The sequence below is a fragment of the Mobula hypostoma genome, chromosome 13 (assembly GCF_963921235.1).
Source record: "Mobula hypostoma chromosome 13, sMobHyp1.1, whole genome shotgun sequence".
NCBI classification, from domain to species: Eukaryota; Metazoa; Chordata; class Chondrichthyes; order Myliobatiformes; family Myliobatidae; genus Mobula; species Mobula hypostoma.
The window spans coordinates 74,851,293-74,878,156 of NC_086109.1; the positions used below are offsets into that span (position 1 = coordinate 74,851,293).

A 26,864-nucleotide genomic window follows, 5' to 3' on the forward strand; every position below is an offset into this window, starting at 1 on the left:
ACTCTTCCTGATAGAGTCTGCCACTCTCATAACGGCCTCATCAGTGACCTCTGAATCCACAGTACCGAGTGGAATTGTTTCATCTCAAAGGATTGCTTAAACTGAAGCCAGAATAAAATTAAATTCATGCACTAAATATTTGACTCTCCACACATGCAGCCAACCCACAGAACCACTGCGAAAGAGAGATCAAAGAGCCAGGCATTACATTCTGTTCCTTTTGACCCAAAGCCAGAAAGACACAAACATCTCCTGATTTGCAAACTTTGTTTGCCAAACAGCAGTTAAACTCCACTAGACTCCAGGCTGTACTGACGTGCTGCAATTGGACTTGGCGGTCTAAAATGGACACAGATAAGCACACAGTCAGCTGATACACCATCAGTATAGCACACAAATCATGGTCCAAAAATTTTAAAAAACCAGATGTGAGAGTGTCAGCCAAGGCTTGGCGATCCTGGAAACAACTTTCCCTCTCTCCATTAATGGCAGTGGTGGATACTCTTCTTCAATAGTTAAATGGGCCAACTGCAGTTTTAACTGCTGAGATAATCTCTTCAAATGGAATTTCTGAAACCAGGCATTAAAATGGATAGCTTCACCTTAACAGACCACTACAATGCTCCAGATGACAGGCAAATGGTTAAAATGCAAATACACTGTTGTGAGTTGTACAGTTTTATAGCAGATGGAAAAAAATAAAAGCAGTTAATCAGAGAGGGAGAAAGAAATAGGATGTACAGATGGAGATAGTTGGAACAGGCTCATGTGAAACACATTATGGGCCACTTGGACATCTTTTAGTGCTGTATATTCAGCACAATAATAAAGCAACAAGCTTGTAATTTTGTATAACATTGCTCAAGCATCTAAATGAATGGAAGGCTTCAGAATTAAACTAAAGTTCAAATCTTAACAAGCTAAATATATATCATGTTGCCTGGTAGCATAACAGGTCAAAGATGTTATGATATCCACATAAGTATCAGCATACAATTACTTACATAACACATGAGAGGGCTATTTGTCCCATTCAGTCTATATTGGCTCCCAGTAGAGCATTCAAATCAGTCCCTTCCCTTCTCCCTGTAGCTATTCAATGCATTCTCTCTCACCTGCCTAGCACTCCCCTCTCATTTACTCTAAAGGCAAGGCAACACTTCACCTGTGAATCAGCTGGGGTCGTCTATCGTGTCCAGTGTTCCTGATGCAGCCTCCTCTACATTGGGGGACAGCTTTGTCAAACACCTCCGCACCATCCACAAGCAGGACTTCCCGGTGGCCGAACGTCTTCATTACGATTCCCATTTGTGTTCTGACGTGTTGGTCCATGGCCTCCTCTTGTGCTACCCTCTGGGTGGAGGAGCAACACCTTATATTCTGAAGGAACTCAGCAGGTTGGGCAGCATCCGTGGAAACGAACAGTCAACGTTTCGGGCTGAGACCCTCTGTCAGGACAGAAGAGGGAGGGGGCAGAGGCCCTATAAAGAAGGTGGGGGGAGGGTGGGAAGGAGAAGGCTAGTAGGTTCCAGGTGAAAAACCAGTAAGGGGAAAAATCAAGGGGTGGGGGAGGGAAAGCAGGGGAGGCAACCGGGAGATCCTGTCTGTTGTGGTGGACACAGCGGAGGTGCTCGATGAAGCGGTCTCCCAATCTGCATCAGGTCTCACCAACGTAGAGGAGGCCACACCTGGAGCACTGGATGCAATAGATGACCCCAACAGACTCACAAGTGAAGTGTTGCCTCATCTGGAAGGACTGTTTGGAGCCCTGAATGGTGGATTTCAGGGCCCCAAACAGTCCTTCCAGGTGAGGCAATACTTCACTGTTGAGTCTGTTGGGGTCATCTATTGCATCCAGGCTCTCGGTGAGACCCGACGCAAATTGGGGAACCATTTCGTCGAGCACCTCTGCTCCGTCCGCCACAACAGACAGGATCTCCCGGTTGCCACCCACTTCAACTCTGCTTCACATTCCCATTCAGATATGTCCATACATAGCCTCCTCTACTGCCATGATGAGGCCAAACTCAGGTTGGAGGAGCAATACCTTATATACCATCTGGGTAGTCTCCAGCCCCTTGGCATGAACACTGAATTCTCCAACTTCCGGTAATTCCCTCCTCCTCCCTTCCCTCATCCCAGTTTCACTCTACCCCCTCCCCCAGCTGCCTATCACCTCCCTCATGGTTCCGTCTCCTTCTACTACCCATTGTGTTTTCCCCTATTCCTCCTTCACCTTTCCTGCCTATCACCTCCCTGCCTCCCTTCCCCCACCCCTTTATCTTTCCCCTTACTGGTTTTTCACCTGGAACCTACCAGCCTTCTCCTTCCCATCCTCCCCCCACCTTCTTTATAGGGCATCTGCCCCCTCCCTCTTCAGTCCTGACTAAGGGTCTCGGCCCGAAACGTTGACTGTTCGTTTCCACGGATGCTGCCCAACCTGCTGAGTTCCTCCAGCATGTTGTGTGTGTTGCTTTGACCTTAGCATCTGCAGAGTATTTTGTGTTTACCTTATATTCTGTCTGGGTAGCCTGCAACCTGCTGGCATGAATACTATATCAATTTCTGCTTCCATTAAGCAAATATAGTTCAAAATATAAAATATCATTTCCAACATGCTTCCTCCTGCCTGGTAATTCAACATAAGGAATATCTTCTTAAAGTAGATGCATGCTTCAGTTATTAATCATGTTTTTTCTTCAAGCAGTGCTCAATGTACAATCATTTGTTTTCCTAAAAAGAAAATCAAAAGATTCTTTCTTCAAGATCATAACATCTGCTAACAGAAAGGGTGGTTAAGTGTCTTGTATCCTTTCCAAAAGGACTCCATATTTGCTACAGCTCAGCTGGGAAAATGCTTGACTCAAAGCCAAAAGCCACCCATGACCACGTGGGTTTCCTCTGGGTGCTCTGAATTCCTTCCACATTCAAAGAAACATGCTGCTAGGTTATTTGCTGGCTACTGTATATTGCTCATTATATTAGTGGCTGGCAGGAGATTCAGGCATTCGATATAGCTGGGAGGCATCTGAGTGGGAAAAAATACAAGGAAAATGGAATTGATGGATTGTTCCAAGAGACAAGTTGTTCCACTTTGGCAGGAGAAACCAGGGTAGGACATATACAGTGAATGGTAGGGCACTGAGGAGTACAAAGGGATCTGGGAATACAGATCCATAATTCCTTCAAAGTGGAATGACAGGGTATTAAAGAAAGCTTTTGGCACATTGGCCTTCATAAATCAAAGTACCGAGTACAGGAGTTGGAATGTTATGTTGAAGTTGTACAAGACCTCAACGAGGCCAAATTTGGACTATTACATGAAGTTCTGGTCACCTACCTATAGAAAAGATATCAGGACTGGAGGGCCTGACATACAGGGAAAGTTTGAATAGGCTAGAATTTTTTCCCCTGAAAACGAGGAGAATAAAAGTTTATTTGATAGAAGTATACAACATTATAAGGGGTATAAATAGGCTATGTGCAAGCAGGCTTTTCCACTGAGGTTGGAAGAGACTAGAATTATAAACCATAGATTAGGGGTTAAAAGTGAAATACTTAAGGTGAACTTCTTCAGTCAGAGGGTGGTGTAAGTGTGGAAAGAGCCATCTGCAGAACTGGCAAATGCAACATTTAAAATAAGTCCATGGATGGAAGAGGTATGGAGGACATTGGTCTAGTTGCTGGTCAATGGGACTAGGCAAAATAACAAACTAGAGAAAATCTGTAGAAGCTGGAAATCCAAGCAACACACACAAAAAGCTGGAGGAACTCAGCAGCCTAGGCAACATCTATGGAAAAGACTACAGTCGACGTTTCGGCGGAGACCCTTCATGAATCCTGATAATAACAGATCAGTTCAGAGTAGATAGGATGAAGGACATGTTTCTGTGCTACTGTGCTCCATGATTTTATAATTGGCAGGCATTTGAGATAGTTGACGGGCATTTGAGATAGTTGACGGGCATTTGATTGAGAAAAAATATGGGAAAATGGAATCCACTGTGATCCACCATGGACAATAGGCCAAGCGCTATTTTTCCGTGCAATAAGAGTGCATGAGGATGTGGGCATTTGTGAGCATAAACTTTAGGCCAGTACTTTAGTGCTATACTGAGTGATTACTGCATTTTGAATGAGATGCAAGTGGCTCTCTGAGGAGCAAAAGAGTTCACCTGATATCCTAGCTAAAGTTGTTGATTTTGGGACCTTACTGGGTATAAATTGCCCTCTTTACTTTTTTTTTTGCATCATTAAAGAACTCAGTTTCTTAGTACTACCAAGTCACCACATACAGGTCTTTCATCAGATTAAGAAATATAAATTGTACTGTGCTTCATACACAAATTCTTTATTTCATCATATTGTTTATTTTAGGTACAGTATGAAGTATCGGTTGCCCTGACTCTGGCTGATTCAGCAATTCCTAGCAGTAGAAAAGGCAAATATATTTATTATCCAGGTACATATAGATGTCACCGTATACTACCTCAATATTTGTTTTCTTGCAGGCATTTGCAGGAAAACAAAGAAATAAAATTAAATCCGTGAAAAACTATACTTATACAAAGACTGACTATCAATGTGCAAAAGAAGACCAATAATGCAATTAAATAATACTGAGAACAGGAAGTGTGTTCATTCGTTGTGGAATCAGCTCAGAGTTGAGGTGAGTGAAGCTATTCACGCCAGTTTAGGAGCCTGATGGTTGAACAGTAATAGCTGTTCCCGAACCTGGAGTTGTGGGTCCTAAGGCTCCAAAGAACAATGGGTTGATTTAGCAGCAGGAGCTTAACCCTTTAACAAGCTTTAAAACAAATGCATAAACATTGCAGTAAATTAAGTACACAAAAAATGTACAAATAAAACTTTGTGCAAAAATAGTTTTGAAAAGTTTATAGGCAATTAGTTAAGTTGAAGAGCATTTAAAAATTCAGAACATTAAGTGAGCTTTTTCTAAGCATTATTCTGGAACTCCTTAACATCCTTCAGCAGAAAGAAAGATGACAAAAAGATAGCAGGAAGCTCATTATATTAATGCCAGAATAATCACAATTATAAAAAGGAAAGCTTCAGCTCTGAAATAACAAGCAAAACATCAAAAAGGAGAACTTCAAACTAGATGATTAAAGTTAGACACACAAAATGCTGGAGGAACATAGCAAGCCAGACAGCAGCTATGGAGGGGATTAAACAGTCAATACTTTGGGTGGAAAACAAATGTTGAAGGAACTCAGCAGGTCAGGCTTCTATGGAGGGCACAAACATTCAACACTTCAGGCCCAGATCCTTCATCAGGTCTCGGTCCGAAGCATCGACTGTTTATTTCCCTTCATAAATGCTGTCAGATTTGCTGAGCTCCTCCAGCATTTTGTCAATATTCCCAGGATCTGCAGAATACCTTGTGATAATATGTTGATGACTGAAGTTACATAGGACAGAGTACGGCTGGTAGAGCCCCTTGTACTTTCATTTCTGCTTTTGCGGTTCTGTTATTGCTGTGGAATCTCGATCTGAACTCGCTGTGATGCCAGACCATGACTCACAATGACCAAGCAATCCAATGCACACTGAAAGGACCTGATTTTATAGTTCAGGTTCCAGTCAGGTCAGCTTTAGAAAACAAGACACAGGTCCTCAAACTGGAAACCACCTCAGATTTGGCTGGGACAGCAATAGCGGGCTCTTTATAAATAACTATGGTAATGAAGTCACCTGATGTTTCACTGCTTTTGAGCAAAGTTGAGCCATTAGCATTTATTCACAGATACAGTTAGTACAACAAATGGTTTCTGTACATTGGCTGAGCTATTTAAGGGAGGGTTTGGCAGAAAATATGCAGACTAGAGTTGAAAGTCGGCTGAAAGGGGCTGGTACAACAAGTAGGTGTGAAACTGGCTGGATCTATGTAAGAAATTTATGTTACTTTCATCGCCGGTGCCGACTCACACTCAGCATAATGAAGTGGTCTCCGAGGACTTCTGGAACAAGTTGGCTGTATGTAACAAAAATATTGTTTATGAAAGCAAGAAGGAGGTGTAATTTGCATTTGGGTGAACTGCAGAGAAGAATATTACGATGTGATTAACAGATGTATGTTATACTTTCTTCCTTTCCAATGCTTCCTCCTATATATATTTTAGATTCGATAATTAACCTTAATCCATGTCAGAAAGGTGCATCGGCTATGATTTATAATATTATTATGAAACTTAGGAAAGCTCCATTTGATAAGATTAGGGTAGATTGGGAACAGGAATTGGGGCTTACCATTTCTGTGGATGATTGGGGGCAGATTTTACAATTAGTTAATACTTCCTCTATTTGTGCTAAACATTCCCTAATTCAATTTAAAGTGGTTCATAGAGCACATATGTCCAAAGATAAGTTAGCGCGTTTTTACTCGCATATTAATCCTTTCTGTGATAGATGTTCGGGGCAGATAGCCTCTTTAACTCATATGTTTTGGTCTTGCCCTACTTTGGAAACTTTTTGGAGAGATATTTTCAATATTATTTCTAAGGTATTAAATATAGATATCTCTCCTCACCCTATTACTGCTATCTTTGGACTACCTAAAATTTCTAGTAATCTTTCCCCTTCAGCCCGTAGAATGATTGCATTTCTTACTTTAATGGCGAAAAGATGTATTTTACAACATTGGAAAGAGCTTAATGCTCCAACTACCTTTTTTTGGTTTTCTCAGACGATTTTATGTTTGAATCTGGAGAAAATTAGAAGTAATCTTTATGATTCTTCATTTAAATTTGAACAGATTTGGGGACCTTTTATTCGATATTTTCATTTAATGTAATATTTACCCTTCTTGTTTTTTTTTCACTGTTTTAATGGAGGTCGGGATTGAGGACGTGATTTTAAGTTTAACTCTGTTTGGTTTCAAGTTAGCCCATTGCTTTGCTTTGCTTTTAGTTAGTTGCACGGTGGGTTTTTTTTTGGGGTTTTTTTTTCTTTTTTTTTCCATTGATATATATAAAATCTAGTATACTATTATGTTATCTTGCTTTCTTATGCTTAAATTACATTGTTTGTAGTATTTTCTTTTTGGTATTGTTATCTTTTGGAATTTTATTATACTTTAACATTGTATTAATGTTTATATGGCTTACCTTTTTTGTATACTTACTCAATAAAAAGATTTAAAAAGAAAAAAAAATATTAAGAAATTTTAAAAAAAATTTAAAAAAAAATTTAAAAAAAAACAAAAAAAAAACAGATGTATGACAAAAAACATTCATTAATCATCTCTAAGAGTTCTGTACGGGAACCATGTTTTAAAACTTGTACAGTTACTGCAGCCATACAGTGCTGGGTTAGCTTGTTTGATTGTGGGCTGTTGCATACCACATTTCATGGTGAGTTGTTAAGTACTCACACAGTGGCCACTTTATTAAGTACACCTGCTTGTTAATGCAAATACCTCATCAACCATTCATGTGGCAGTAACGCAATGCATAAAAGCATGTACACCATGGTCAAAGGGTTCAGTTGTTGCTCAGACCAAACATCAGAATGAGGAAGAAAATGTGATTTAAGTGATTTTGTCTGTGGAATGCTTGTTGGTACCAGACCAGATGGGGTGGTTTGAGTATTTCAGAAATTGTTGATCACCTGGGATTATCAAGCACAACAGTCTCCAGAGTTCTCAGAGAATGGTCTGAGAATAAAAAAAAATGCAGTAAGCAGTTGTTCTGTAGGCAAAAATGCCTTTGTTAATGAGAGAGGTCAGTGGAGAAGGGCCAGATTGGTTCAAGCTGGCAGGAAGGCGACTGTAACTCATGTAACCATGCTTTACAGTAGTGGTGTGTAGAAGAACGTCTCTGAACGCACAACATGTTGAACTTTGAGGAGGATGGGTTACACCAGCAGGACACCACAAACATACACTCAAAACCCACTTTATTAGGTACAGGAAATACCTAATAAGGTACCCAGAGTCCAGAATCAAGTTCTAGGGCTCAGGTCAGGCTGAGTTTGAGTCACAGTTTAATTGTGCATGCCTTTGACCTCCACACAAAATTAAAACAGACAATGCTGGAAATTCTCAGCAGGTCAGTCAGCATCTGTGGAGAGCATCTGCAGTTTTATGTTTTTGCTCTCCTCTCACTCATTGAAAGGAGCAACATGGAAATTGACAGATCTACATAGTACAATTTAATCTTTGTAATTATCAGAACTATTGGCTAATGATGTTTAATATAATGATCAATTAATGTTTAATACAATTATTAGCTAAGTTCCTTTCTTTATGAAAATCTGAAAATAGAATGGGATAAAGAAGTTATAACAGTTGAAAAATCAGTCACGCCATTTAACCACAGAGGCAGTGGATAACTAACATAATTATGAAATATCTACCAGAGTTACCTTAAAGATATCGTGAATAATGGAAATGATATTAAATATAAATTGCGCAGCCTCTGAAAGTTTTATAGAGCACAGGAAGATTAACAAGCTGATAACACTAGAGGCCAAATATTCTATTATTGATTGAATGTTTTTAAATTGTTTCAAAATCAAACTAGTGGACAGAGGGTAAATCCATGCTCTAGTTTTGTACTGTGCAATTCTAACATTAGATCTTCTCCTTATCAGAAAGAGCCTAGCTCTGACAGAAAATGATCGGTCCTGATTATAAGCTCAACATCAGCTACTCACATACAGAACTTCACATTTGAAGAAAGGATTTTTGCAGAAATGAAAGGCTTCTACAAAAGGAAGATGGGAAGATGAGAGAGGGGATGGAGAGGGAGAAGGGGGGAGATGTATAGATACAGCTAGTAAACAGGAAGTGTATTAAGTGTATAATGGGAAGGAAGTCTTACTGCGATTACTGAGATCATGGTGAGATGACGTCTGCAGTACTGTGTATAGTTTTGGTTTCACATGTAGAATTTGCCTTGGCAGTGAGTGCAACTAATCATTATATTAAATTGATTACTGTTGTGAGATACAAGGAAATTTTGAGGAAAATGAGCTTCTTGTTAAGAAAAAAGGGAGACAATCTTATAAAAATCCACATAATTCTTAAAATACTTAGGGTAGAAGCTAAAGTCTGTTGTCACGTTGGAGATTCTGGGATTAAGGGTCATGGTCTCGGGATAGGGATGAGATATGGGAAATTGAACAAGAAGAAATTCTTTCACTGGAAGAGCTGTCAACATTTGGATTTACTTGTCCAAAAGAACTGCAGTTGATCAGTCATTACAAATGTCCAAATGAGATCAATGGATTTTTAGTTGCAAGTAGAATTAAAAGATTAAAGTCAAACAGAGAATCAACCATAATCTTATTGAGAGTGGAGCATCATGGCCCTTGGTCATTTGCTCATCCTGACAAGACTCATCATCAAGGCTACAATTCAGCTACATCAACTGTTCGTTGTTACAGAGCTACAGGACTTGATCCCCTTCCACACCTATCAGTAATTCAAGAAGATAGAATCCAACCTTCTAACCAACTTCAATCCAGCCCTGTTCCAGTGACTTTAACTTTTGACCATGTCTCATTTATACAATAGCCTGGTGACAATTTGCTGGTATGACTGGTAGTTTTTCATAGATTCTATTCTTTCTCTGTTCTGCTGTGAATGCCTGCAAGAAAATGAATCTCAGCATACAGTGACATATGGATACTTTGATAATAAATTTACTTTGAAGTTTGAATATCGCTTAGAAATTCTTCCACATGGAGAAAAGATTGTTTATACTCAGCAGACCAACACAGGTGTTTCCTGAGGGCTGACTGCTGTACGGTTACACAATAGCCACTGCTCTACATACCATCCTTACACATCTGGAGAAGGATGCTTATGTGAGAATGCTGTTCTTGGACTACAGTTCAGTATTCAACACCATAATTCCATCCAGGCTCGACAGGAAGCTCAGAGTCCTCAGCCGCGACCCTGCTTTGGGCAGCTGGATTCTGGACTTACTGTCAGATCACCAGCAGGTGGTAAGAGTGGGCTCCCTCACCTCCACCCCTCTGACTCTCAACACAAGAGCCCCTCGGGGCTGTGTACTAAGCCCCCTCCTTTACTCCCTATATACCCATGACTGTGTCACCATCCCCTGCTCTAGTGTGCTAATTAAATTTGCCGATGACACTAAGTTGATTGGCCTAATCTCAAACAATAACGAGGTGGCCTACAGGGAAGAAGTCATCTCTCTGACACAGTGGTGGCAAGAAAATAACCTCTCCCTCAATGTCAAAAAATAAAGGAGCTGATTGTGGATTATAGGAGGAATGGAGACAGGCTAACCCCTATTGACATCAATGGATCTGGGGTTGAGAGGGTAAACAGCTTCAAGTTCCTGGGCATACACATCACCGAGGACCTCATGTGATCTGTACATACCAGCTGTGTGGTGAAAAAGGCACAACAGCATCTCTTTCACCTCAGATGGTTGAGGAAGTTAGGTAGGGGCCCCCAGATCCTAAGAACTTTCTACAGGGGCACAATTGAGAGTATCCTGACTGGCTGCATCACTGCCTGGTATGGGAACTGTACTTCCCTCAATCGCAGGACTCTGCAGAGTGGTGCGGACAGCCCTGCGTATCCGTAGTTGTGAACTTCCCATGATTCAGGATATTTACAAAGACAGGTGTGTAAAAAAGGATCATTGGGGAACTGAGTCACCCCAACCACAATCTATTCCAGCTGCTACCATCCAGGAAACAGTACTGCAGCATAAAAGCCAAGACCAACAGGCTCCGGGACAGCTTCTTCCACCAGGCCATCAGACTGATTAACTCACGCTGATTTGAGTGTACTCTATATTACACTGACTGTTCTACTTATTATAAATTACTATGATTGCACATGGCACATTTAGATGGAGATGAAATGTAAAGGTGTTTACTCCTCATGTATGTGAAGGATGCAAGAAATAAAGTCAATTCAATTCATTCAAAAGCTCATGTGGCCAGTAAAGGGACAGGCTGTTGTGTATTTGTTATTTCAATAATATCTGAGTACATAGAAATTTACAGCAAATTACAGGCCCTTTGGCCCACAGTAATCTTGTAAATATGTTGTTGATTAGGCATTGTTTGTCTAAATAATTAATTACAGGTTATATGTACAAATACATTAATTGCATACGTCATCACGCTACCACGTGATTCGTGCGTGAGTCACTTAAAGTAAACTTGAACTACATCTGTATTTTCGGACTCACGAGTTTCTTTGAAAAAATTTAATGTTTTGAAGTTATAAAACATAGCACAGGCTTCTATGAGTAACACCCTCATCAGTCCATTCAACACCAGCTCTACCTTTGCATTGTGTGTGGAACTAGGCAGACAGAGCACAGCTTCAGCTTGCAAAGTTGTGAAGGTTTGGTCTCTAATGTATGGGATTGCAGTGATGGGCTGGGGTAGGATAGGGGAGGGGGAAACCGGATCATGAAGATTAAAGGCCGTAAGAAGGAAGAAGCGGTGTCAGACATTCAGCCTTTTTTTTAAAACATTCAACAGGATTACAACTGATTCAATATCTCTCAAGTCCACTTTCCTGTCTTTTTCCCCCATTAGTCTTATTAAATGAAAGTACCTTAGAAGGGTCTCAGCCCGAAATGTTGACATGCTGCCTGACCTGCTGAGTTCCTTCTTTGTGTGTGTTCCTCTGGATTTCCACCATCTGCAGTCTCCTGTTTATTCTTAGCTTTAAATATACCCATGGTCTCTGTTCCTAAATCTCTCTGTGAAGGGAGTTCCAAAGACTCGCAACCCTCAGAGAAAAGATTCTTTCATGTGTCAGTCTTAATTGACTCCCCCTTATTCTGAGAACATGCCATCTGGTACAGGAATCTTCCAACAAACATACTTACTCCCTGATTGATAACACTGGACAAATCTTTTCATCTAAGCTTTTTTCCCTTAGAATTTTTTTAGATTATGAAGACACGCAGTCCTCTTTTATTGTCATTTAGTAATGCATGCATTAAGAAATGATACAATATTTCCTCCGGTGCGATATCACAAAACACAGGACAGATCAAGACTGAAAAAAACTGACAAAACCACATAATTATAACTTTGAGTAAATATAATTTTTTTATGATAGAGCCCTTGAAGCTGAACATAAATATAATTTCAGACAACTTGTACCATGTAGGAACTTGGAGAAACAATAAGTTGACTTTTATTGAATATAATGCATTTAATTGCATTAATGGAGCTGATGCTTTGCAATAGTTCAACTCAGGTAAGCATGTTTTGTTGATGATTTTCATTTGTATTCAGAGTCTGGGGTTTCTTGCTTAAGTGTCGAACAATAATCAGCCAACTTTGATGGATTACAGTTGCCCTACTACCATTTCTCCATGACTGCAAAGTCCTGGTGAAACCTTTCACCATGTTCGTCACTGACAGTACCAAGATATGCAGGAAAGAAATCTAAATGAGAATGCAGACAATGAATCTTTGGTGTCATGTTGCACTTCACGGTTTTGTATGCTTAAGCATGTTGTCAATCAGCTGTGCATAGTTTGGTGCTCTGTAGTTGCCAAGAAAATTTTCAACAACATCCTTGAAAGCCTTCTAGGCGATTTTCTCCGGTCCCACTAGAAGTTCTTCTAATTGCCTGTCATTGACGATCTGTTTGATTTGTGGACCAACAAAAATGCCTTCCTTAATTATGGCATCGGTGAATCTAACTTGAATTATGAATTGGAATAACAATATAGGCAATTTTATAGAATGGTGTATGATAGGAAAATTTCATGGTGATTTTCATGATCAGCAGCCCAAAATCTATAAGATGCACCCAAAAGTATTCAGGAAGCAAAGTCTTTGTTGTCCAGTGTAATTAATGTTCCATTTAACAAAATAAAGCTGCCAAACCATTTCAATCTAGTGCCAGAGATTGTGGACAGTTATATGTTTGGAACCCATAGCTGGAGGTGAGGAAGAATAATTAGCAAAATCTTAGCCATGGGCTTTCAACTTTAAAGTGTTCTTGGATCATGTCCTGTGGGATATTTGTATATGGACCATCCTATCACTGAACACGCATCTATGGAAACACCTTTTCCAAAGGTGAAGGGATCTTGTTCTTACTTATTATTATGATACAGCAGGAAGCCACTTAGTCCTTGAGGTCCACACCATCTTCCAATAAAGCATTTCCATTAGCTGCATTTCCCATCTCTGTTCTCCTTTAGCCCTAAAGCTTGCACACTCTCACACAGGTATCAGCTCTCCGTTATTTCATTCCTGCCTACGGTAAGCCTAACTCACAGCTGCCGATTAACCTACCCGCTCACGTGGGAAGAAATGTGACATCGCATGGAAATGCACGTGATCACAGGAAAGAACTCCACATAAATAGCACCCAAAGTCAGGGATGATTCTAGAATCCTGGAACAGGAATTGGTGCTCTACCGTGCATAGAAGTTTAGACTGAACATAAAATATGGACCAATGGCAAGACCGCCAGTCCCAACTTTGAATTATTTCTGGGTGGGAAAGGTGAATGGTGGGAAGCTTTGCTATTGTCGCAATAAGCATATTCAATGCAAATGCCAATTCATAGTAGCGAAATGTATTAGTTGCATGAAACACAGGTACATGGTCTATGTAAGTAATGGGTAAATAGAGCTTAGCAAATTAAAATAAAGTAAACCCCAAAAGGAATGTTTCAATAATATTGAGTACAAGTAATGTGAGCACATTTAATTAACACTACCAGTAGTGGGGATGAAAAATACAGGAATTTCAAAATTAAAGAATAGTAATTGTGACGTTCACATGAATATTGACACAGATGTAAACAACTCTATTATGGGAAGAGATACACAGGGCCAGGATTTAGGAAGGGGACATTAGGAAGAAGGACATTCAAGATAATACTGGGACAAATGGAATGTGCAGTTTTCCATAACAGACAAAAGTCATGTTTACAGTGGCTGAATGTATGAACAAAACCAATGGCTAAAAGAGCTGAGGAAATCGGTCTGGTTTGAGAACTTATACATAATTCAATTAGGTATCAAACCCAATAACAAAATTTTGACTTAGTTTGTCTTGTAGTGACTGATGAAAAGTTTGAGAAGAAGAGCTAGGCGAAATGAAGCAACATGGGGACAATAATGATTGTTTGACAGAGACTTGGACAATATCCATCATGATTGCTCCCAAGCAGGGATTCCCATGCCATGGAGCCTTTCTATTAACCAAGTGATCTATGGACCCCAGCTTGGGACCCCTGTTCCTAAGGGAGATTAACTTGTCACTTCTATGCACACAGTAGTAAGAGAGGAAACAACAATACAAGATTATGGAACAAATATTGGATTTGCTCAAAATAATGGCAGTGACTGGAGGATTTGTATTGACCAATACAGACAAAAATACAGAAACCTAACCAGTAAATATACAGAAGTCAAAAATGTAGACTAACCATCAGTCCACACACAGAAGTGGTTTACACAACCATTCCAATGGGTATCTTTTGAGCAACACACAAAATGCTGGAGGAACACAGTCAGTCAGGCAGAATCTGTGGAAGGAAATGGATATTGGATCGAGACTCTTCATCAGGACTAATGTTTCTCGGGTCCCTGTTGACGACTGAACATAATGTAGGGATAGAAAGTATAAAACATTGGAACATTGGAAAGTAGAAAGACCAATTCACATTGTTAAGAAGACGTTAAAGAAAAACAATACCAGAAGTTCAACCAATCTTCATCCTGAAATACTGACCTGCAGCGTTTCTTCTAAGCTACTGAATAATGCCACATGTTGTAGCAGGATACATTTTTACAGAAATGCTGTTTGTAAATATTTAAGGTGCATTCAAGCCTTGTTTAGCCTAATTTAGGACTGACTAGAGGAGTAGGGAAGGCAGTCCAAACAGAATAAGCAGCATGATATCCAGCCATACCTCTCAAAGTCCACACCTACATCCCCATTGTGAGAGGTGGAAAATGGGTAAAGCTGACCTAGAGGGCTCTGGTGAAGCTGTATAGGCCAATCCCCTGTACAGTGGATACAATGAATTACAGAAACATTGATATACTCCAAGATGAGAGTTCATCAAGGGTCTATGCTCCACTGGGACCCAAGGGCCCCAAGAAGAAGAGGACTCAGCCATAAGAAATAGTCCAATCTACAGCTGAAGACAGAAGTTTACATACACGTTAGCCAAATACATTTAAACTCAGTTTTTCACAATTCCTGACATTTAATCCTAGAAAACATTCCCTGTCTTAGATCAGTTAGGATCACTACTTTATTTTAGGAATGTGAAATGTCAGAATAGTAGTAGAGGAAATGATTTATTTCAGCTTTTACTTCTTTCATCTCTTTTCTACTGGGTCAGAAGTTTACATACACTTTGTTAGTATTTGGCAGCTTCACAGTTTAAAGGTTACTGGAGAGAGTGTTTATGCCAACAGCGCTTGCGTGAGATTTTCTCTACGGAGATCTGTGCCGGCAATGATTATATTAAAAGCAGGAATGATATGAAGTAGATTGCATCGCCTCTGATCTGGGCTGACATTTACGTGTGGGGTGGCACCTATTTAATTAGAATGTTTATTTCGGCTTTTTTCTTAAAGATGTGCTGTGTGTCTCCCGGCTATCGCTGCATTCTCCGCGGATCAGTACTGTATCTGTCCGCGGCCTGGAATTTGGGGTGGTGGGACACTGGGGTGTCATCTTGTCGTCTGTTTCCATTAGAGCAGGCGGCTCATCTTCTCCTATGACTGCCCGCCTCGATGTCGGAAGGTCGAGGTTCGTCGTCTGCTGTGGCTGATGTGGAAGGCTTGCTTGACTGCTGAGCCTCGCGCATTTTTCTATCATACAGTTCTTTGTAAGGACTGAAACCATCTTGCAAATATCCCCTAAACCGATGTACCCTTTCAAAATTAAAGTCCTACTTTATCATTGCAGCGAAAATCTCATGCAGTGGCTTCACGTTCATTTCGCTACTGCATTCGGTTTCAATTGTTATCCTTTCCTCTTCCAACTGCATCAGTTCTTGGTCATGGGATCAGTTCTTGGTCATGGGATGCCAAAACCTCTTCAACATCATGTTCGTCAGCTTCCACAAACCAAACTCATGTTGTCCTTACTTCGTTCACCACGATCAAAACGCTTAATTATGTCTAGTTTTACGCTAAATGTAACACCCTTACGAGCTCTTTCAGGCTTCTCCAATACCTCAGAACTCATCTCGCAAACGGCTGCTCAATGCAATGTGTTAAAGCAATGCCGTTCTGAATCCGGGGGAGAGCGGCTGCTCGGAGCGTGCGCTGATTTTTTTCATAACAGTGAAAACACCTTCTGAAAGCAAAAACAGGGTACTAATGTAGGTCTTTGGTAACGATTTCGTAAAGCGAACATTCGAAAAGCAGGGAACACCTGTACCTTGACTTTGTTGTCCTTAAGCAATTTTGCAACAACTTTGGAGGTACGCTTGGAGTCATTGTCCATTTGGAAGACCCATTTGCGACCCAGCTTTAACTTCCTCGCTGATGTCTTGAGATGTTGCTTCAAAATATCCACATAATTTCCCTTCCTCCTGATGCCATCTATTTTATGAAGTGCATCAGTCCCTCCTGCAGCAAAGCACCCCCACAACATGATACTGCTACTCCCATGCTTCACAGTTGGGATGGTGTTCTTCAGTTTGCAAGCCTCACGCTTTTCCCCCCAAACATAACGATGGTCATTATGGTCAACCAGTTCAATTTTTGTTTCATCAGACCAGAAGACATTTCTCCAAAAAGTAAGATCTCTGTCCGTATGTACATTTGCAAATTGTAGTCTGGCTTTTATATGGCGGTTTTGGAGCAGTGGCTTCTTCCTTGCTGAGCAGCCTTTCAGGTTACATCGATATATGACTCGTTTTACTGTGGATATAGATACCTGTCTACCTGTTTCCTCCAGCATCTTCACAAGGTAATCTTGCTGTTGTTCTGGGATTGATTTGCACTTTTCGCAACAAAGTACGTCCATCTCTAGGAGACAGAATGTGTCTCCTTCCTGAGTGGTATGGCGGCTGTGTGGTCCCATGGTATTTATACTTGCGTACTATTGTTTGTACAGATGAACATGGTACCTTTAGGTGTTTGGAAATTGCAACCAAGGACGAACCAGACTTGACATCATTTTCTGACCTCATTCCAATAGAACATTTGGGGGCAGAACTGAAAAAGCGTGTGCGAGCAAGGAGGCCTACAAACCTGACTCAGTTACACCAGGTCTGTCTGGAGGAATGGAACAAAATTCCAGCAACATACTGTGAGAAGCTTGTGGAAGGCTATCCAAAACGTTTGACCCAAGTTAAACAATTTAAAGGCAATGCTACCAAATACTAACAAAGTGTATGTAAACTTCTGACCCACTGGGGAAGTGATGAAAGAAATAAAAGCTGAAATAAATCACTCTCTCTACTATTATTCGGACATTTCACATTCTTTAAATAAAGTAGTGATCCTAACCTCTAAGACAGGGAATGTTTTCTAGGATTAAATGTCAGGAATTGTGAAAAACTGAGTTTAAATGTATTTGGCTAAGGTCTATGTAAACTTCCGACTTCAACTGTATATGACATTGTTTAAGTGTAGAGATATCCCAATAAGTAAGTGATGTGAATTTGGGATATTTAGGAAGCAATAAAGATTTACAATTCCAATAATAATCTCGTGAATATCGGTGGTAAACTGAGAAAAATCCATGGAGACCTTTTGATTCTAGTGCACAATGCTTAGGAGCATGGCAATGAAATCCATGAGATTGAAGTTCATGAATTGAATTCCACGCACGTTATTTATGAAGAACCAACAGTTTATACTTTGGTGAGAAGGAAGGCAACATTACTCTGAAGGTGGATGATGTGCCAACAACCCCTTGTGAATCACCAAACTTAACAAAACTATTGCCAGTACTACTGTGAAAATCAGAGAGAATAAAATAAAAGTTGGTCTGGTTAAATTTGTAAATACATGGTCATTTTAAAAATAAGAAAATTAGTGCAGTATTGAAACATAGTTGTGAACAATAATTGTTGCTTTAAGGCCATCATAGCTTCAAGGCTATGTCAGTGATTAACTGCTTTCTGAGTCGCAACCAAGTGTACCAGAAGTTCAAGGGTAAATCTGTTAACAGTCCCTGAGTGAACTGTGTCCCAGGTATTTCAGTCTGTGCACTCTGCTATGAAGTGTGTTGGAGGTCAAAATCCCACTTCGCATACGCCTGGGTTTTTCTGTCTGCTGGCATGCTATTTGCATAGAAGAGCCAAAAGCATAATTGAGAGTTTTGGCAAAAGTGTGATTGCATTGCACTGTAGTTTTCTTCAGGTGAGATCATGTAATGCTCCTGTACAATTCCTTCACCTACATACACTGGCAACACCTACCATCTTAGTAGTCCTCCCTACTACCTGTGAGTTGTCAGACTGTTCTTCTGATATCTACAGTACTTCTAGATCAGAATTTTTTTTCTGATTTCTTCAGATACATAAGGTGTAAAAGAGAGACAAGAGTGGATATTGGATAGCTGGAAAACAATGCTAGAGGTAGTAATGGGGGACAACGAAATAGCAGATGAACTGAATAAGTATTTTGCATCAGTCTTCACTGTGGAAAACACAGCAGTAGGGTAGAAGTTTCAGGTGTAAGAGGGTATGAAGTGTGTTAAGTTATCTGGACCAGAAGGTGTACACCCCAGGGTTCTGAAGGAGGTGGCTGAAGAGATTGTGGAGGCATTAGTAATGATCTTTGAAGAATCACCAGATTCTGGAATGGTTCTGGAAGGCTGAAAATTGCAAATGTTACTCCACTCAAGAAGGGAGAGAGGCAGAAGAAAGGAAACTACAGGCTAGTTAGTCTGATTTCAGTGCTTGGGAAGATGTTGGAATTGATTATTAAGGATGAGGTCTTAGGGTACATGAGACACATGATAAAATAGGCCATAGTCAGCATGGCTTCCTCAAGGGAAAATCTTGCCTGACAAACCTGTTGGAATTCCGTGAAGAAGTAACAGGCAGGATAGAAAAATGAGAACCAGTTGATGTTGCTAATTGGATTTTCAGAAGGCCTTTGACACAGTGCCATGCCTGAGGCTGTTTAAGAAGCTATGAGCCCATGGTATTCCAGGAACGATTCCAGCATGGATAAAACAGTGGCTGGTTGGCAGGAGGAAAAGAGTGGAAATAAAGGGAGAGTTTCTGATTGGTTCCACAGGGGGCTGTGTTGGGACTGATTCTTTTTACATTATATGTCAATGATTTGAATGATGGAATTGATGGGTTTTGGTGCAAAGTTTGTAGACGATATGAAGTTAACTGGAGGGCAGGTAGTTTTGAGGAAGTAGAGAGGCCACAGAAGGACTTTGACAGACTGGGAGAATGGAGAAGGAAATAGCAGATGGAATACAGTCTCAGGAAGTGTATGGTCATGTGCTTTGGTTGAAGAAATGAAAGGGTTGACCATTTTCTAAATGGAAAGAAAATACAAAAAACTGACGTGCAAAGGGACTTGGGAGCCCTTGTGCAGGATTCCATAAAGGTTAATTTGCAGGTTGAGTCTGTGATGAGGAAGGCAAACACATTGTTAGCAATGATTTCAAGAGGACTAGAATATAAAAGTAAGGATGCAAAATAAAAGTAAGGATGCAATGTGGAGACTTTATAAAGCACTGGTGAGGCCTCACTTGGAGTATTGTGAGCAGTTTTGAGCCCCTTATCTTAGAAAAGATGTGCTGAAACTGGAGAGGATTCTAAGGAGGATCAATAAAATGATTCCAGGACTGAATGGCTTGTCATATGAAGAACTTCTGATGGCTCTGGTCCTGTAAAAGTCCGTGAAAACCTGCATACATCACAGAGACACAAAAAACTTACTGCTCAAGCAATCGTAGGAAAAATAAACACAACCAATCCTCTACAGACCAATTATTTCCCAAATAAATTTTATTTATTTAGAGAAATAGCGTGGAACAGGCTTTTCCAGCCCAAAGAGCTGCACCACCCAGCAAACCACCTTTTAACACAAGGTGTTAGGATAATTGGACAATGACTAATTAACCTACTAACTGGCATGTCTTTGGACTGTGGGAGGAAACCCACACAATTCATGGGGGGGGGGGAGGAAAGAAGAGGTACAAACTCCTCATGGATGGTGCCAAACTCCGGAATGCCCCGACTGTAATAGTGTCGTACTAACCCTTACGCCACTCCCCCCCCACCCCGCTCCCGATTCTCAATGGTCTTTTCATGTGAGCAAATTTACGGCTATACTCGAGCCTGGAGAACAGCATGAGTTACAGTGATAGTGATTAAGCTGCTTCATATTTTTGTGGGAATTGATTTTATGCTGGGCCAAAAGTTCGTGTCTGAAAAAGACGGACCCAGTGATACAGATAGTCACTACCACAGAGCAGTTGAAGAGGACCGTGATCTACAGTCGCAGAGTCGTAGAAAACTACAGCACAGAAGTAGGCCCTTTGGCCCATCTAGTCCATGCCAAAACTGCCTAGTCCCATCGCCTGCACTCAGACCATAGACTTCCATGCTCCACCATCCATGTACCTATCCAAACTTCTCTTAAACGTTGACATTGAAAGTGCATCCAGCACTTGTTCTGCCTGCTCATTCCACATTCTCACCACTCTCTGAGTGAAGTTTCTTCTCATGTTCCCCTTAAATACGTATTTCACCCTTAACCCATGACCTCAAGTTGTACTCTCAGCCAACCTCAGTTTGTGAGACTACTTGCATTTACCCTATCTATACCCCTCATGATGTTGTTTACATGTACCAAATCTCTTCACAATCTTTTACATTCTAAGGAATACAGTCCTAACCTATTTAATCTTTCCTTATATCTCAGGTCTTCCAATATCCTTGTAAATTTTCTCTATACACTTCCAATTTTATTTACATCTTTCCTTTAGGTAGGTGACCAAATCTACACACAATACTCCAAATTAGGCCTCACCAATGTCTTACATCCCAACTCGCATACTCAGTATTTTGATCTATGAAGGCCAATGTGCCAAAAGCTTTCTTAATGACCTTATCTACCTGTAAAACCGCTTTCTATGAATTATGGACCTGTATTCCCAGCTCCCTTTGTTCTACCACACTCCTCAGTGCCCTATTGCTCACTGTGTAAGATTTACCCTGGCTGGCCCTACCAAAGTCCAACATCTCACACTTGTCTGCATTGAACTCCATCTCCCATTTGAAAACCCATATTCCAGGAGGTCCAGATCCTGTCGCATACTTTGATACTCTTCCTCGCTGTCCACTACACCCCCCAATCTTGGTGTCATCTGCAAATCTGCTGATCAAGTTAACCACATCATAATTCAGATGGTTGATTTAGATGACAAACAACAATGGGCTCAGCACTGATACCTGTGGCTTTCCACTAGTCACAGGCCATCTACTACTACTCTCTGGCTTCTCCGGCAAAGCCAATGTCTAATCCAATTTACTACCTCATCTTAAATACCAAGGAACTGAACTTCCTTGACCAACTTCCTGACGTGAGAATTGTCAAATGCCTTGCTGAAGTCCATGTAGCCAACATCCACGGCCTCGCCTTCATCAACATTCCTTGTAACATCCACGAAAAACTCTACAAGATTGGTTAGACATGACCTACCGCGCATGAAGCCGCCTTGTTAAACGTTAATCAGCCCATGTGTCTCCAATTATTCATATATCTGATCCCTTAGAATACCTTCCAATAACTTTCCCACAATTGATATCAGACTCACTGACCTACAATTACCTTGTTTATGCTTAGAGGCATTTTTAAACAGCAGAACAGCATTGGCCGTTCTCCAATCTCTCGGAACCTCTCCTATTGCTAACGATGTTTTAAATATCTCTGCTAAGGCCCCAGCAATTTCTGCATTTGCTTCCTGTAGAGGGAACACCTTTTCAGGCCCTGGGGATTTATCCATCCCGATTTGTCTCAAGACAGCAAACACCTCCTCTGTAATCTGTCCAGGGTCCATGAAGCTAATGCTGCTTTGCCTTACTTCTATAGCCTCTGTATCTGCATCCTGAGCAAAGGTCTTCCCTATCCCTTTTGACCCCATGCATAGATTACCACTGTGATGTTCCAGAGGACTAATTTTATCCCTTGCAGTACTTTTGTTATTAACATATCTGTAGAAGCCCTTAAGATTCTCTTTAATCTTGTCTGCTAGAACCTTCTTTCAGCCCTCCTGAATTCCTTCTTAAGTGTTCTTTTGCATTTCTTGTACTTAAGTAGCTCATTTGTTCCTATCTGCTATGCAGCTCTTTCATTTTCTTAAACAGGGCCTCAGCATCTCTTGATATCTTATGTTACTACCACAAGGATTGCTTGAAGTGATTAGTGTAGATATATTTAAAGGGCGCTGGGTAACCACATCAGCTGAGAAGGCTAAACGCATGATTTTGCCAAAGAAAACTGGTTGTAGCAGAGTTGGACTGGTTGTGCTAAAATTATATACGATTCCAAATCAGGTCTAGCTAATGAGTATTCAACATTAAATACAAACATAATAACCAAATGGAAGACTTGCTTTATATTTTTCTTGCTGGCAAAAATAAATTGATGCAACTGCAGGAACACAGGCAATGTACTTGAGTAGTTGAACTGCCAGAATGTTGAACACCACAGACCAATTGCTTGTAAAAGTGGTTTGGCTTGAGATGGATACGGAATGTTTGGCATGGACACGGTGGACCAGAGGATCTGTGGACGTGTTGTACGACTCGATTACTCATCGACTTAGGTTACATGACAGAGGGATGATAAATCAGCCATGATGGAATGGCAAAGCAGACTCAATTGGCCTAATTTGTGCTCCTACTGCATGTAGGCACAGAGGACAGGACAACTGTTTTGTCTCCAATACATGGAAGTCCGGTGATTAAGTATTCAGCCACAGGGCAGCAACAAAATGACATTTTACTTCAAGCAGAAAATTCTCATTGTGCCTGCAGTATTGTTAGTGTTGTCCCTCACCTTTTAGTTATTAGCTCTGGTCAGTCTGTAAAGCATATTACTTCACACCAGCAATGGCATAAAATTACTATCTAACACATTCTGAGCACCCAAGTTAAATATGTTTATCCTGTATAACCTGAACAGGCAAGAAGGTTCAAAAAGATGCCAAGTGAAATGACTCCTAATACTCAGTCAACATGCACACAATGCTGGAGGAACTAGGCAGGCCAGGTAGCTTCTGTGGAAAAGAGTATAGTCGCTGTTTCAGCAAGACCCTTCAGCAGACTGGAGAGTCTCCAGGATCAGGTCTTTCTTCAGGATCAGGTACTGCCGGAGCCAATGACATGTTCAACCATCTGCAGGCTTGGCACATTTTGTCATACAATCTCAGACCAGTTTTGAAAAGGAACCAGACTGACCAACAATCTAGCTGGGACCTTCAGAAAAAAAATGCTGGAAGTACCCAGCAGGCCAGGCAACTACCGCAGAAGTGAAAAATAGCTAACCTCAAAGGTCATTCACCTAGTTTCAAAAGGTTGAGTTTCTTTTCCTGTCTTGATCAGTGTTTCTGGCATTTTTTTTAATGTTTAGAAAGGTATTCCAGTAATATATAGTTTTTCTTAAACATGCTTTCTCAAGCTTCTACTAATACGGTTTTCATGTTGGGAACATACAGCTTGTTCCAAGACAGTTAATGACAAAGTTACAGTTGTGGTTATTTCTGCTGTCATTCCAGATTGTATCTCTTGCATTGTTATAATGCTGGGTTTTGAGGCACAGGGATAGTGTCAATTGTAGTAACACTGATATTGATAGCAGTGGAATTGAAGTACTGCTGGAAGAATAGCATATTTGCTTTGATGTAAGCCACATGAGCACAGGAAGGATTGCGGCAAGACTTATTTAGTAACAACATACGAATAGAAACAAGGCATTGCAAATTGATTCTGAAGTGACATAATTTCTTTTGGCTGTTTTCAAAAAAATGGACGTGTTTCTTTTAAACATCTCATGGTAGCATCTCAGAGTTAGGTTAAGAGACCAGAAATGATAGAAATTAGGAGTGGTATACTTTTGACTTTTCAGATATGGGAATAAAAAGAGGCAGACAGACAGAGAGAAAAACAAAAACAAATGCTGGAAGAACGAGAGAGTCAAACAGCATCTGAAGAGACACAGGGTGGTTGATATTTTGGGTTTGATATAAGGAAACATCCATCATCTCTCTGATGGTGTCCATCATTAAGGACCCCCATTCCCAAATCATGCCTTGTTCTCGTTGCTACTATCAGGAAGGAGGTATTGTAGAAGACTGAAGGCACACACACAATGATTCGAAACAGCTTTTTCCCCCTCTGCCATCCAATTTCTGAATGGACAGTGAACCCATGAACACTATCTCACTACTTTTTAAATTAAATAAGTAATGCAAAAGTAGGAATTAACTATATATATATATATATATATATATCTATCTATCATTGTACAAAGACAACAAATTTCATGATATACACCTGTGATATGCAACTTGATTGGGATTCTGATTTTGCCATTTCAGATGCTGACTGACCTACTGAGTTCCTCTAGAACTTGTTTTTTTTGTGTTTTTTTAAAAATTGTTCCATATTCCAGCATCTGCAGTCTCTTGTACCTCCTGGGAATAACTTAATTTGACATGACCGTATAACATCGCCTATACTAGTAAAAGAACTCCAGTAAGCTATAGAGCTGTTTTGAGTCTTTACACTGACCTGTAAAATTCTCTATTTGTTCTTAGTTGGAATAAACATTCTAAGCTGTTTTCCATTTGGACATTATTAATAGAACACACTTCATATTGATCTATGTCAGCACATCTACTGTATGTCATGTCAGAAATGACATAATTAGACATTTGTCAAAAGAAACTAAAACTAGAAATGCCATTTATTTGGATTCAATGTCTGGGAAATGCCATAGTTACATAACCCTGGGCATGGTACTTGTCCAAACCCGGAATTTGTAAGATTAGCTTCCCCAGCCTCATCTTAACAATGTATGCATTTAAGGAACAATGTTGGACATTAATTAAACATAATCAATTCTAAATAAGATAAAATAAATATAGTCAGTATGGAATAATCCCAGAACCTTCCACTGAAGGTCTGTTATATAAAACAATGCAACAAAATAAATACAAATTTCCCCTTCATTAGCAATAGGCACTGAATATTTTCATTGTGTTACATCAGATCTTAGTATGTGGTGCTGATTTATTCAACTTTGGTTCAGAAAGCTGTTGGTGTTTGCTTCAATTGTTTGCATGTTTTTTAAAAATTTTTCCTTTATCTTGCGCATCAAGTCTTGCTCTTTTGTTTTTATTTTCGTTCTACTTTTTCTTTAATTCGATTCTTTCAGGTTTCTTGCTTTGTGGCAACCTGTAAGCAATCGAATCTCAAGGTTGTATAATTTATACATTCTTTGAAAATGGATGAATCTTGAATCTTTAATGTATGACATGCTGATGCAGTATTAGGTTTTACATCATGTGAAACTTAAAATATCAACCCAGACAGTTATAAAATGGGAACTTCTGGCCAAGCCCATTACCAAATCTTCAGCAACAGACTTGGTCTTGAAAAGCTGTTGGTTTTTTTGTCTCCCCCAGAATACAATTCATTTACTATTTTCCACTGTAACCATACAAAATGATAAGCATTTTTTTTAACAGCTGTGATTCTGTAATAATTTTTAAACACATGAGATTAAAACTTAGACAAGCACAATTTTTGCTCGCCTGTTGTAAACCATTGCCAGGTTGTTTATTTCTGTCCATCAAAAGAAAGGTTTCCCTTAGACTCTGCATGGGTCACATCCTTATAGGAATTTCTAGCTACAGTCAAAATACAGAGTTTATTTAAACTATTTCCAAAATTTTCAGTGAAAAAAATCCAAATGCTTTTAAAATGGATTGTATTCAGCAAGGTTCTTAGAATAGCAACAGGTTTTTTAAAACTGGAATCGGGGTGGGGGGGGAAATCAAAATCAGAATCAGGTTTATTATCACTGGTATGTGACGTGAAAATTGTTAACTTAGCAGCAGCAGTTCAATGCAATACATAATCTAGCAGAGAGAAAAAATAAATAAAAATAATAAATAAACAAGTAAATCAATTACATATATTGAATAGATTAAAAAACATGCAAAGACAGAAATACTGTATATTTTTGTAAAAACTGAGGTAGTGTCCAAAGATTCAATGTCCATTTAGGAATCAGATAGCAGAGGGGAAGAAGCTGTTTCTGAATTGCTGAGTATGTGCTTTCAGGCTTCTGTACCTCCTACCTGATGGTAACAGTGAGAAAAGGGCATGCCCTTGGTGCTAGAGGTCCTTAATAATGGACGTTGCCTTTCTGAGACACCACTTCATAAAGATGTCCTGGGTACTTTGTAGGCTCGTACCCAAGATGGTGCTGACTAGATTTACAACCTTCTGCAGTTTCTTTCGGTCCTGTGCAGTAGCCTCTCCATACCAGACAGCGATGCAGCCTGTCAACATGCTCTCCACAGTACAACTATAGAAGTTTTTGAGTGTATTTATTGACATGCCAAATCTCTTCAAACTCCTAATAAAGTATAGGCACTGTCTTGCCTTCTTTCTAACTGCATCGGTATGTTGGGTCCAGGTGAGATGCTCAGAGAAATTGACACTTGAAGCTGCTCACGTTATCCACTTCTGATCCCTCTTTGAGGATTGGTATGTGCTCCTTTGTCTTACCCTCCTGAAGTCCACACTCAGCTCTTCCGTCTTACTGACGTTGAGTGCCAGGCTGTTGCTAAGGCACCACTCCACTAGTTGGCATATCTCACTCCTGTACGCCCTCTTGTCATCACCTGAGATT

The 26,864-nt window shown here is 40.2% G+C and overlaps 1 protein-coding gene and 1 long non-coding RNA gene across 4 annotated transcripts in view; one reads left to right on the forward strand and one right to left on the reverse strand.

The window, feature by feature from the left end:
• The window catches only part of atp8b4 (ATPase phospholipid transporting 8B4), a 314,904-nt gene that overhangs the window by 271,962 nt on the left and 16,078 nt on the right, over positions 1-26,864 (reverse strand). The gene's annotated exons all lie outside the window — the stretch shown is intronic.
• LOC134355681 (uncharacterized) overlaps positions 3,516-26,864 on the forward strand; it is a 34,306-nt gene continuing 10,957 nt past the window's right edge. Inside the window, exon 1 of the long non-coding RNA XR_010020157.1 lies at positions 3,516-5,997. This is a non-coding gene — a long non-coding RNA (uncharacterized LOC134355681). The remainder of the gene's footprint in view (positions 5,998-26,864) is intronic.